This window comes from Phyllobates terribilis, unplaced genomic scaffold (genome assembly GCF_046119375.1).
Source record: "Phyllobates terribilis strain yellow unplaced genomic scaffold, ASM4611937v1 Scaffold_2__4_contigs__length_985480577, whole genome shotgun sequence".
Lineage (NCBI taxonomy): Eukaryota > Metazoa > Chordata > Amphibia > Anura > Dendrobatidae > Phyllobates > Phyllobates terribilis.
In genome coordinates, this window is record NW_027362762.1 from 402,387,633 (window position 1) to 402,401,690 (window position 14,058).

General features: G+C 39.6%; 1 protein-coding gene across 1 annotated transcript in view; it reads left to right on the forward strand.

The window, feature by feature from the left end:
• The first annotated feature begins 3,646 nt into the window (after nt 1–3,646).
• Nucleotides 3,647–14,058, forward strand: part of TPST1 (tyrosylprotein sulfotransferase 1) — a 224,825-nt gene continuing 214,413 nt past the window's right edge. Inside the window, exon 1 of the mRNA XM_073664951.1 lies at nt 3,647–3,771. The gene's annotated coding sequence lies outside the window, so the exon portion shown is untranslated. The remainder of the gene's footprint in view (nt 3,772–14,058) is intronic.

Here is a 14,058-nt window from a genome sequence, read left to right on the forward strand (position 1 = left end):
CATCGGCGTCTCTGCCTACTGCCTACTGCCGGGCAGAGACGCCGTTCCCCTCACTGCCGCGGTCCTGGTCCGGCATCCTCCCGCTCCATTGCTGCTGTGGTGCGCACCGCGTGTAACTTCCCGGGCTCTGTGCTTAGGGCACGTGCGCTCCCTCTTAAAGGGGCCGCGCGCCGTCCTATAGAGTCCCTGGCCAATGGCCGGAGGACTGCCCCTATATAAGGCACCTCCTCCAAAATGGAGGTGCCTGTGCAAGGTTGTTGTTCTGTGTGATAACACTTGCTTCAGGCCTCAAGTCCCGCTGCCTGTCTACAGTCCTGCCCCCCAGTCTGTCTTCAGTCCAGTCCGCCAGTCTGTCTACAGTCCTGCCCGCCAGCCTGCTTACCTGGAAGCACCTGCCAGTTACCTGCCCTACCCGCCAGCCTGCTTACCTGGAGCACCTGTCTGTTACCTGTTGTGCCCGCCAGCCAGCCTATCTGGAGCACCTGCCTGTTACCTGCCGTGCCCGCCAGCCTGCCTACCCGGAGCACCCGTCTGGCTATCTGCCGAACCAGCCTGCTTATCTACCCGGACCATCCGTCTGCCTTCCTGCCATGCTCATCCACTGTACCGGTCAGTTCCTGCCATCTGACCCTTGGGAGTCTCCTGCTCTCACACAAGGTCGGTCCCAGAGTGGTACATGGTCCACCTGCCTGGTCCCTCCTTGGTTCACGGAGTCAATTGAGCCGCCGTGCGACATTGGTCAGGCTGAGTAGGCACTTAGTCACGCCCCTCTGGTCCCTCCTTGCACCGAAGCACAGAGGTTCCACCACCCGGACCTGTAACAAAATAAAAGTAAAAAAAAAAGATTTGTTTTATTAAATAAAAATAAATAAAAATTCGAATCACACCCCTTTTATAAAAATTCGAATAACACCCCTTTTATAAAAATGCGAATCACACCCCTTTCATAAAAATTAAAATCACACCCCTTTTCCCCCATTAAAAATAAAGAAATAGAAAAAAAATTACGCATCTATTCCAAAATGGTATCAATAAAAATGTCAGCTCAACACACAAACAAAAACGAGCCTTCACACAGTTCCATGGATGGAAAAATGAAAACATTACAGGTCTTGGATAAAGGCGTCACAAATAAATTTTCTTCAATGTATTTCCACATTTTTTTCACTACGTAAATAAATAAAAAAATGTATAAAATATATTTTATATGTATATATAGTATTATAGTATATACAAGTTTGGTATGCTGTAGTCCTACTGAGCTGGGGAATCATGCTGTCAGATCATTTTTATAGCACAGAGAATGTTGTGGAAATAAACCCCCAAAAAACAATTGCAGAATTGCATTTTTGATGCGATTTCACATCAATTACACAAAAATTGCGCTCATTTTCTAATAGATTTTAGAGATTGTTCTAGAGGAAAAAGCAAAAAAAGCTCCTAGCTGTAAAAGAAATATTAACAAAGACCCTAAAGTAAAAATCTGCTATGAATCAGCTCTGTCACAATATCTGAGTGTGGAGGAAATGAAGTCACCGGATGCTAGGGCCAAATTCCCACTCATGACTTGAGCAGTTTCTATATTTGTAGAAAAAAAGGAAACTGCTTATTAAAAGTTGGACGCAACATTTTCTATGAAAAAAACAAACATATTTCTAATAGCAGTGAACCTATGCCTTATTTTGATAAAAGTTTTGATACTGCTAAATTACATACCTACTTTATTACTTACACATACAAATTTAGTCAAACATTTACATGCACTTTACTCCTTTAAATAAATGCACTACCTGCTAAATTTTCCACATCTGCACACATTTTTGTAAACTATTGAATTGATAAAAGATGAAGCAACTTTGTAAAAATATTCTTACCTTTCGTATCCATAGAACTTATGTAGATTCTTGTGTTTCCGTGGTTACAGACTACAAACAACAGTGATGTGTAGTTTGATCTTGATGTCATATTTTGATTTGTCCTATCCGTCCCCTCTTTTAATTTTGACAAAAAATGAAGAGTATCCAGCATAGTATTTCTTAGATTAAAAGAATGTCTTTATTCCATGCTGTTTAAAAACTTCAATCCCACATGATGGACATCGGGCGGGGGGGGGGGGGGGAGTATATATTGTCACAAACGCGTTTCAGAAATTACATCCTTATTGATTGCATATATCATCCCAGCTCCATTTTGGCGTCTTATGTAATTTCCTTTCACATCACCTGACCACAACCGCCTATCACATTACAAGTAAAAACCACATACAAAAAACATTAAAAAACAATAGATATTGAAAAATGAAAGACGATAATATCTTATTCATTATGGTACATAACGTCATATTTCATATTCATACCTTTTGGTGCTCTACTATCCAGATCATAAATCCACCAGCTCTCACAGTTTAATAATTTTCTCCGGTGGTCTCCACCCCTTATTGGTCTATTTCCCTTCTCAATACCGACTATTTTACAATCCTCAGTGACTCCATTATGTAGTGTGCTAAAGTGTCTCCAGGCTGCAGCAACCTATTTTCTTTTTATTTGCTGCATCATTCAAATGTCGTCTAATCCTTGTTTTTAATGAGTTGGTAGTGCAGCCTATATATTGTAGATTACATTTAACACATGCTATAATGTAAACTATATATGTAGAATTACAATTGATATCATTTTTTATATTGTACATTTTATTCGTAGTGAGGGAGGTAAATGTTTTACTATTTTCTGCATGTCTGCAGCAGTTACATATTTTGTGGCCGCATTTGTGAAAACCTTTAGTACTTAACCACAGTTCAGGTTTTTCAGTTCTCTCTAAAAAAAGACTAGGGGATAAGCTAACTCCCAATGTCGGTGCTTTTTTTGCTGAAAACCTAATAGGTTCTTTCAGAACCTTCCTCACCTTCTCATCTTGGTATAGTATAGGTAGATGTTTAGATGGTAGATGAGCTGGTGGATTTATGAACTGGATAGTAGAGCACCAAAAGGTATGAATATGAAATATGACGTTATGTACCATAATGAATAAGATATTATCGTCTTTCATTTTTCAATATCTATTGTTTTTTAATGTTTTTTGTATGTGGTTTTTACTTGTAATGTGATAGGCGGTTGTGGTCAGGTGATGTGAAAGGAAATTATATAAGACGCCAAAATGGAGTTGGGATGATATATGCAATCAATAAGGATTTAATTTCTGAAATGCGTTTTCGACACTAATATATACTCTCTCCCCCCTCATGTCCATCATGTGGGATTGAAGTTTTTAAACAGCATTGAATAAAGACATTCTTTTAATCTAAGAAATACTACTCTGGATACTCTTCATTTTTTGTCTATGTGATTAACAGGTGGCATTGCCTGTTCCGAGCGTGGAGCCGCTACAAGGTGAACTGACTTATTTTTTCTTTATTTTTATGAAGCTCTTTTAATGTTGGTAGGTTAAGAAGATGCATGGGGTCAAATGGAAGGGAATAACACATGACACGCAGATATATTTAAAGTCTAGAATTGTTGAGACACATAAGTCAAAATAGTGCCTAGTGTGGATTAGGTTTAAAATCACTGCAGTCATAGGTTTCTATCACCCTTATTTCATTATATACACAGACAACTTGACTTAAGGCGTGTTTGAATGATATGTCAATAGAGTAAATTGTGGGAATAGTCATATGATTCTCACACACAAGGCTTTGTTCATTTGCAGTTTTCCCTCTCCATAAGGTTTCTAGTATATGACATGAAAGACTTCATGTCACCTTCACGTTACGGGGTGAGTAATTGCTACACAGGATGAGTGATATAAAACTACTTAGGATGCAATCACTTGACCAACCAAGCCAAAACTATAGCTTTAAGGTTAATGAAATACTGTACGAGTCTGATGATATCACTATACTTGTGTTCTAGTACTGTGTAGAATAGAATAATGGGTAATCTCAATTTGCAGGCTCATTATGGAACTCCAGAAGTGTGTGAATCTTAATTAAATGAGTGTTCAATTACTTAGCACTTTCCATTGCAAGAACATTTTATGGCAGTGAAATAATGAGAATGGCAGTTCCTGTGCAATGTTTTTTCATTTAATGTATTTTCATGCTATTTCCCAAGATTTCATATGGAAACATACTGTAGACTCTTAAAGGGAAGTAGTCAGTAGGATCAACCCTCCTAGGCTATCTATATGGGCACACAGGTCATAGGATGTTTAATCAAAATGATACTGTGATACCTGGGATCAGATGTCTTATTGCTGAGTAATCCACAATTTTTCTTAATGTGTAAATGAGCTGTTGAGATCTATCGGCCGGACATAGATCTCCCTGAGTATCCGTCTCCAGAGATTATTTTAAATTAAATGGATTTCTCAGGAATAAGACAACAAATTGCAGATATCAAGGTATCATTTTACTCATTTTTCTATGACCTGCATGCCTATACACTGTGTGCCGAATTATTAGGCAAATGAGTATTTTGATCACATGATACTTTTTATACATATTGTCCTACTCCAAGCTGCATAGGCTTGAGAGCCAACTACCAATTAAGTAAATCTGGTGATTTGCATCTCTGTAATGAGGAGGGGTGTTGACTAATGACATCAACACCCTATAAAAGGTGTGCTTAATTATTAGGCAACTTCCTTTCCTTTGGCAAAATGGGTCAGAAGAGAGATTTGACGGGCTCTGAAAAGTCCAAAATTGTGAGATGTCTTGCAGAGGGATGGAGCAGTCTTGAAATTTCCAAACTTTTGAAGCGTGATCACCGAACAATCAAGCGTTTCATGGCAAATAGCCAACAGGGTCGCAAGAAGCATGTTGGCCAAAAAAGGCGCAAAATAACTGCCCATGAATTGAGGAAAATCAAGTGTGAAGCTGCCAAGATGCCATTCACCACCAGTTTTGCCATATTTCAGAGCTGCAACATTACTGGAGTATCAAAAAGCACAAGGTGTGCGATACTCAGGGACATGGCCAAGGTAAGGAAGGCTGAAAAGTGACCTCCTTTGAAAAAGAAACATAAGATAAAACGTCAAGAATGGGCCAAGAAATATCTTAAAACTGATTTTTCAAAGATTTTATGGACTGATGAAATGAGAGTGACTCTTGATGGGCCAGATGGATGGGCCAGGGGGTGGATCAGTAAAGGGCAGAGAGCTCCACTCCGACTCAGACGCCAGCAAGGTGGAGGTGGGGTACTGGTATGGGCTGGTATCATCAAAGATTAACTTGTGGGACCTTTTCGGGTTGAGGATGGAGTGAAGCTCAACTTCCAGACCTACTGCCAGTTTCTGGAAGACAACTTCTTCAAGCAGTGGTACAGGAAGAAGTCGGTATCGCTCAAGAAAAACATGATTTTCATGCAGGACAATGCTCCATCACATGCATCCAACTACTCCACAGCGTGGCTAGCCAGTAAAGGTCTAAAAGAAGAAAGAATAATGACATGGCCCCCTTGTTCACCTGATCTGAACCCCATAGAGAACCTGTGGTCCATCATAAAATGTGAGATCTACAGGGAGGGAAAACAGTACACCTCTCGGAACAGTGTCTGGGAGGCTGTGGTGGCTGCTGCACGCAATGTTGATCGAAAACAGATCAAGCAACTGACAGAATCTATGGATGGAAGGCTGTTGAGGTTCATCATAAAGAAAGGTGGCTATATTGATCACTAATTTTTTTGTTTTTTGTTTTTGCATGTCAGAAATGTTTATTTCTAAATTTTGTGCACTGATATTGGTTTACCTGGTGAAAATAAACAAGTGAGATGGGATTATATTTGTTTTTTATTAAGTTGCCTAATAATTCAGCACAGTAATAGTTACCTGCACAAACAGATAGCCAAATCTTAAAAAAAAAACACTCCAACTTCCAAAAATATTAAGCTTGGATATTTATGAGTCTTTTGGGTTGATTGAGAACATAGTTGTTGATCAATAATAAAAATAATCCTCTAAAATACAACTTGCCTAATAATTCTGAACACAGTGTATAAACTTAGGAAGGTTGATCCTACTGACTGATTCCCATTAAGACATCTCTCATTATAATAGATTGTAATATAGGAAGAATAGAAAGACCTAAGACTCCTTAGTTCTAATTCCACAACAGTACCATGCATTGCTATTGCTTCCTATAAGAAAGTCAACGGGATTTCTCTCAAACATAAGAAACCCAAAACCTTGAAATAAAGCAGCATTTAGTCTACTGTCACCCATCTTTTCTATTCTTTTATATCCCCTTTGCTGAATGTTTTTTCACAAGGTGAAATAGCTGAAGAAGATAAACTGGCAGAAGATGATAATTTGGTTACCTAAAGCAAACGCTCAATATTTGCATTCTGACTCACAAGACACTTTTAAACCCTTGGGAGGGAAGAGGCATTTGCCTTCCTCACCACCTGTCCGGGCGCAACTCCATTTCAGAGGGAAAACCATTTGGCAACTAAAATTTCTTCTGGGGACGCATTGGGATTTTTTTTCTGGGTCACAGAACAGCCACTGTGCACAAGGCTAGAGTGTGGTTTTGTAGCCCTAATCTTTGTGCTGTATCACTAGGTTATGGGGCATTGCAGAGCTCAACAGCACTGTCTGACAATAATTTCCCTTGCTTTTCCCCTATTGTCTCATTGTAACATCAATTTATTTTAATCATCGCCATTTGGGATTTGGTCTCTTTGTGCCCTTGCTGCTATTCTTTATCTCTATCCTCTTACACATATCATTCACTATTTTTATACTTGTAGATTCGATGCGTATATTTTGTACTAGTAAAGTTGTTATACCTTTGTACAAACCATTAAGACTTCATTTTTTGTTTGGTTCTTTCATGCACATTTGCCTTAGCTCTACCTACTTTTTGACCTGTTTAAGGGATCAATAGTGCAGAAAGTGGACAGTTGGGGGCTTTCTTAACCCCTTAAGGACGGAGCTAATTATGTCCTTAATGACCAGGCCAAATTTTACAATTCTGACCGGTGTCACTTTATGAGGTAATAACTCTGAAACGCTTCAACGGATCCCACTGATTCTGAGACTATTTTTTCGTGACATATTGTACTTCATGATAGTGGTAAAATTTCTTCGATAAGACTTGTGTTTTCTTGTGAAAAAAAACAATTTGGTGAAAATGTAGCAATTTTCAAACTTTGCATTTTCATGCCTTAAATCAGAGAGATACAGTACAGACCAAAAGTTTGGACACATCTTGTCATTTAAAGATTTTTCTGTATTTTCATGACTATGAAAATTGTACATTCACACTGAAGGCATCAAAACTATGAATTAACACGTGGAATTATATACTTAACAAAAAAGTGTGAAACAACTGAAAATATGTCTTATATTCTAGGTTCTTCAAAGTTGCCACCTTTTGCTTTGATGCCTGTTTTGCACACTCTTGGCATTCTCTTGATGAGCTTCAAGAGGTAGTCACCGGAAATGGTCTTCCAACAATCTTGAAGGAGTTCCCAGAGATGCTTAGCACTTGTTGGCCCTTTTGCCTTCACTCTGCAGTCCAGCTCACCGCAAACCATCTCGATTGGGTTCAGGTCTGGTGACTGTGGAGGCCAGGTCATCTGGCGTAGCACGCCATCACTCTCCTTCTTGGTCAAATAGCCTGGAGATGTGTTTGGGGTCATTGTCCTGTTGAAAAATAAATGATGGTCCAACTAAACGCAAACCGGATGGAATAGCATGCCGCTGCAAGATGCTGTGGTAGCCATGCTGGTTCAGTATGCCTTCAATTTTGAATAAATCCCCAACAGTGTCACCAGCAAAGCACCCCCACACCATCACACCTCCTCCCCCATGCTTCACGGTGGGAACCAGGCATGTAGAGTCCATCCGTTCACCCTTTTCTGTGTCGCACAAAGACACGGTGGTTGGAACCAAAGATCTCAAATTTGTACTCATCAGACCAAAGCACAGATTTCCACTGGTCTAATGTCCATTCCTTTTGTTCTTTAGCCCAAACAAGTCTCTTCTGCTTCTTGCCTGTCATTAGCAGTGGTTTCATAGCAGCTATTTTACCATGAAGTCCTGCTGCACAAAGTCTCCTCTTAACAGTTGTTGAAGAGATGTGTCTGCTGCTAGAACTCTGTGTGGCATTGACCTGGTCTCTAATCTGAGCTGCTGTTAACCTGCAATTTCTGAGGCTGGTGACTCGGATAAACTTATCCTCAGAAGCAGAGGTGACTCTTGATCTTCCTTTCCTGGGGCGGTCCTCATGTGAGCCAGTTTCTTTATAGCACTTGATGGTTTTTGCAACTGCACTTGAGGACACTTTCAAAGTTTGCCCAATTTTTCAGACTGACTGACCTTCATTTCTTAAAGTAATGATGGTCACTCGTTTTTCTTTACTTAGCTGATTTTTTCTTGCCATAATACAAATTCTAACAGTCTATTCAGTAGGACTATCAGCTGTGTATCCACGTGACTTCTGCACAAAACAACTGATGGTCCCAGCCCCATTTATAAGGCTAGAAATCCCACTTATTAAACCTGACAGGGCACACCTGTGAAGTGAAAACCATTTCCGGTGACTACCTCTTGAAGCTCACCAAGAGAATGCCAAGAGTGTGCAAAGCAGTCATCAAAGCAAAAGGTGGCTACTTTGAAGAACCTAGAATATAAGACATATTTTCAGTTGTTTCACACTTTTTTGTTACGTATATAATTCCACATGTGTTAATTCATAGTTTTGATGCCTTCAGTGTGAATGTACAATTTTCATAGTCAAGAAAATACAGAAAAATCTTTAAATGAGAAGGTGTGTCCAAACTTTTGGTCTGTACTGTATGTCATGCAAAATATTTAAAAAATAACATTTCCCACATTTCTTCTTTACCTCAGAAGAATTTTGGAACCAAACTTTTTTTTGTTCAAACGTTATAGGGGTTAAATGTTGACCAACGATTTCTCATTTTTCCAACAAAATTTACAAAACATTTTTTTTAGGGACCACATCACATTTGAAGTGATCTTATTCACCGTGCAATGCTCCTCTGGGATAATTTAATATGCAAATTACCTTTTCAGAGAATAAGAGGACTTGAACTCTATAGCGCCACCTATTGGAAGCAGCATTCCTACAAGTCACAATCAACCCTTTAACGAGTCGTGCAATATGACATAGGATAAAAGCCAAATCAGAATCTCAATTTGCAGACACAGTGCCAGAACCGGTATGTCACTCTCCACAAGGAGAAACGTTACCCCTTAGACCTCAGTCCAGAGCCTCTCACCTAGCCAAATCAGTTTTCATACTTTGCACTGACGAGGACCAACAGCCCGAAACACTGTGTCTGCAAATTGAGATTCTGATTTGGCTTTTATTCTAAGTCATATTGCACGACTTGTTAAGGGTTGATTGTGACTTGTAGGATTGCTGCTTCCAATAGGTGGCGCTATAGAGTTCAAGTCCTCTTTTGCTCTGAAGAGGCAATTTGCATATTAACTTTTTTTCACAAAATGTTTACTTCAGACCCAATTTTTTTATTTTCACAAGGGTAACGAGAGAAAATGGACCACAAAATTTGATGTGCAATTTCTCCTGAGCATGGCGATATCCAATATGTGGGGGAAAGCCACGGCAGGGTTCGGAAGGGAAAGAGTGCCATTTGACTTTTTGAATGTAAAATTTGCTTGAATAATTAGTGGACACATGTCATGTTTAGGGAGCCCCTGATGCGCCTAAACACTAGAAACCCCCAACAAGTGGCACCATTTTGGATACTAGACCCCTCAGGGAACTTATCTAGATGGGTGGTGAACACCTTGAACCCCCGGGTGCTTCACAGAAGTTTATAAAATTGAGCGGTGAAAATGAAATTTGTACATTTTTCCCACAAAAATGTTTTTCAGCCTCCAATTTTGCATTTTCATAAGGGTAACAGGAGACATTGCCCATTACCATTTGTTTTTCAATTCCTCCTGAGTAAGCCGATGCCCCATATGTGGGGAAAAACCACTGTTTGGGCACACAGCAGGGTTCGGAAGGGAAGGAGCGCCATTTGACTTTTTGCTTGAATAATTAGCAGACGCCATGTCGTGTTTGGGGAGCCCCTGATGTGCCTAAACTGTGGAAACCCTCCACAAGTGACCCCATTTTGGAAACTAGACCCCTTATCTAGATGTGTGATGAGCACCCTGAACCACCAGGTGCTTCACAGAAGTTTATAACGTAGAGCCGTGAAATTAAGAAATCACATTTTTTTTCTACAAAAATGTACTTTTAGCCCCAATTTTTTTTATTTTCACAAGGGTAACAGGAGAAAATGGACCCCAAAATTTGTTGTGCAATTGCTCCTGAGTACGGACATACCCTATATGTAGGCGATACTATTGTTTGGGCACACGGCACGGCTTGGAAAGGAAGGAGTGACGTTTGGAACGTAGACTTTGATGGACTGATCTGCAGGTGTCATGTTGCGTTTGGAGAGCTCCTGATGTGCCTAAACAGTGGAAAACCCTGACAAATTACCTCATTTTGGAAACTACACCCCTCAAGAATTTTATCCAGGGTTATAGTGAGCATTTTGAACCCACAGATACTATACAGAATTTAATAGCATAAGGTCGTTATACTGAAAATTTTCATTTTTTGATGAAAATGTAGTTTTAGCCCCAAATTTGTAATTTTTGCAATGGATAATAGAAGAAAACGGACCCCATAATTTGTTATGCTATTTCTACCGAACGCGATGATGCCCCATATGTCATTAGAAATTACTGTTAGGCCACACGTCTGGGCTGAGAAGGAAGGAGCATACTATTTGGCTTTTGGAGCATCGATTTTGGTAGAATAGTTTGTGGGCGACATTTGCGGAGCCCCTAAGGTGCCAGAACAGCAGAGAAACCCCCAAAAGGGCCCCATTGTGGAAATTGCACATCTCAATGAACCAACCTACTGCTGCAGTGACTATTATGTAACATCCATGCCAGGCTTTATTCTGGAGAATTCCAAATATGCCAGTTTAGTGCCCATACATTGTGCCCCCATAAAGTGTAATGCCCACATACATTTCTACTGGTGACACACACCCCGTAAATTAAGTGCTCTCCCCGCTACAATAATGCCAAACATGTGGCCACTTACTGCGGTTTAGGCACAGTGGGGCTCAGAAGGAGGGGGCATTTGGATTTGAAAGTGCAGAATTCACTGGATTTTATTTGAGGGGGCGGGAGCCATGTCGCTTTTCCACAGTCTTTGTTCTACCAGTAACGCGGGACACCATATAGTCCCAGTGACAGATGACAGACCTGAGAGGGGGCTGGTTTTGTGTGGAAGAAATTAGGAGTTTTATTGGTAACGTTTTGGGGTACATAATTTTCCATTGCTTCCAGAATAAGACTGGATCACCAGTCTACGCTAAGCACTTATGACGGGGTTTCCGTGTAAATCCCACAAAAATGCGATTAAGATGAAACCCCAACAGAACCACCCACCACAAAGAGGCAGATGGAGACACTTTGAAGTTTGCTTGATGTCTGCTTCGGTGGTCTCCATCTTTTTAGGCGCACACAGATCTGTGGTCGTCCACACTTGTGCGCTACAAAAAAGCATAAAATGATGGTACGCTGCCGGAACAGAGACCAGTCCACAGTGACTCCTTCGGCCTCATAAGTGAGTGGCTCCATCTCATTTTTTTGTCTGATTTACGGTTTTGGTGAATTTATACGGAAACCCCAATGTAAGTGCTCAGCGGAGAGCGTAGGATAAACGTGAGCCGAGCCTTATTCAGATTTTTTGGAGGCAGAATGAAGAAATAGACAGCAGTACCAAAATAGTTCTTATTTTTATTTTTTCATGGTTCACCATGCAGTATAAGTGATAAGGCGGATTTATTCTTCAGGTTGGTGCGATTACAGCAATACCAGATTTATAAAGAGTAGTTATTTTCGTCGCCATATTCTGAGAGCTGTAACTTTTTATTTTTTGGCAAACAGAGGTGTATGATGGCTTATTTTTTGCGTGACGAGTCGCAGATTTTTTTGGTACCATTTTGGGGCACATAGTAATTTTTGATCGCTTTTTATTCAGATTTTTCAGACACAGAATGAACAAAAAAAAGAAATTCAATTATTTTTTTCATTTTTTGCTCCCTTTGCCGAGCGGTAAAAATGATAAGACTGATTTGTTCGTCAGGTGGGTACGATTACAGCGATACCAGATTTATATATTTTGTTTTATGCTTTGCTATTTTTACAGACTGAAAACAATATTTTACAAAAAAGAACTTGATTTTGCATCGTCACATTCTGAGAGCTGTAACTTTTTTATTCTTTTGCCGTTTGTTTTTTTTATTTATATAATTTTTTTACATACCGCTTTGACCACTTTTTATTCACTTTTTTGTGAGTCAGTATGATGAAAAGTGTAATTTTTGGCGTGTTTTTTTCTTTTTTTTTTTTTTTACGGCATTTGCCAAACGGACTAAATAATGTACCAGTTTTATAGAGTGGGTCGTCCCGGACGCGACAATACCAATTATGTGTACTTTTTTTGTTTATTTTTGTTTTATAACAAACGCTGCGTTTTGAGTGGAGAAACAGATTTTAGTGATTTGTGTGCACTTTTTGTGTGTTTTTTTTTACTTTTTTACATATTTTATTTAACTCTTTTTCACTTTTTCACTATGTCTCACTGTGGGATATGTGTGATTTTCACTTTGATCACTGGTCTCATACACTGCAATACTGTACTGCAGTGTATAAGACCTGTCAGTGAGTCACTGAACTCACTGACTGCCTGTGAGATTCAGCTTATTGCTGGATCTCACAGGCCACCGTACCCTGGGATTATCACATGATCTCAGGGTACCATGATAACCAACGGTACCCGCGATTCTCATCAAGGGAGTCCAATGGTTACTAAGGGGGGTCGCGATTCACAGCGGTATTTAAGGGGTTAATCGACCCCGATCGAGACCGGCTGGGGTCGATACTGCAGGGTGTCAGCTGTCATATACAGCTGACATTCGCAGGAATCGCCGCTGTCGAGTGGCGCTAATTACTTATTCCACAGCAACGCATTTTAACGGCGCTGTGGAATAAGTACCCTTAATGACCGCCGTAAAAATGTGTTGCGGCGGGCATTAAGGGGTTAAAGAGATTCCCTCACAATTTATTATTTTATTTCTCCATTAGATCATGATATTTATCCAAGGGTATCCACTTTAAAGCATGAAAACTGTGTTTTATGTATATTTTAAATGTGGATTGTTGTAAATTGTATAAAACTTTTTTTCCTATGGTCAAAGATAATTTTTTTAATAGATTTTGTCCCATTATTCATGATCATATGCTCCTGAATAATCTATCTCCTTACAGGAGCGAAGGACACCCAAGGTCAATTTGGTAATGAAATCAGGAGACTGAATTCATTACCTAATCAATAGCTGGTCAGCAGAGGAATCCATAATATTCTCTAAAGATGTCTAGAATTTCTTAGAATCACATTTAGAACAGAGAAATTACTGTACTAGATAGACTTTCACAAAACAGAGCAGAGGAAAAATATTATATTTCACACAAAGAATACAATTTTAATAGGGATCAGATGTTTGATAAGATTGGAAACCTCTACATTGTTGTTCCGAGAATCCCCGACGCCTGATCCTTCATCCTCATTCTGCTACATAGGCTCAGTCTGTAGTATCGGACACACACTCACACGTGGAAAATGAAACAAATTATTGTTTATCTAATAGATTTATTAAGAATACACATTGATGACATTAGTGTGTGCTTCGTCAGGGTTCGACACCAGGTTCCCCCACTGATCAACAGAATAAATGTAACACAGCTCTGACTCAGTATCACATTTCTGTCAATGTTTATTTCCAGATTCAGCGCGTATTCATGCATGTGACTTTTATTAGTACTGGCCTGTTCTAATGTCATGAACCTATAAATACCTTATCAAAGTCAAAAAAATTCAAAAACCATTAAAACATATTTTTACCAAAAATAAATAGAATTTTATTAATCATAAGAACACAAAACCAGAAGAAAACAATAAAAACATCCCAAAACAAAGTGGTCAATGTAGAGTCACCT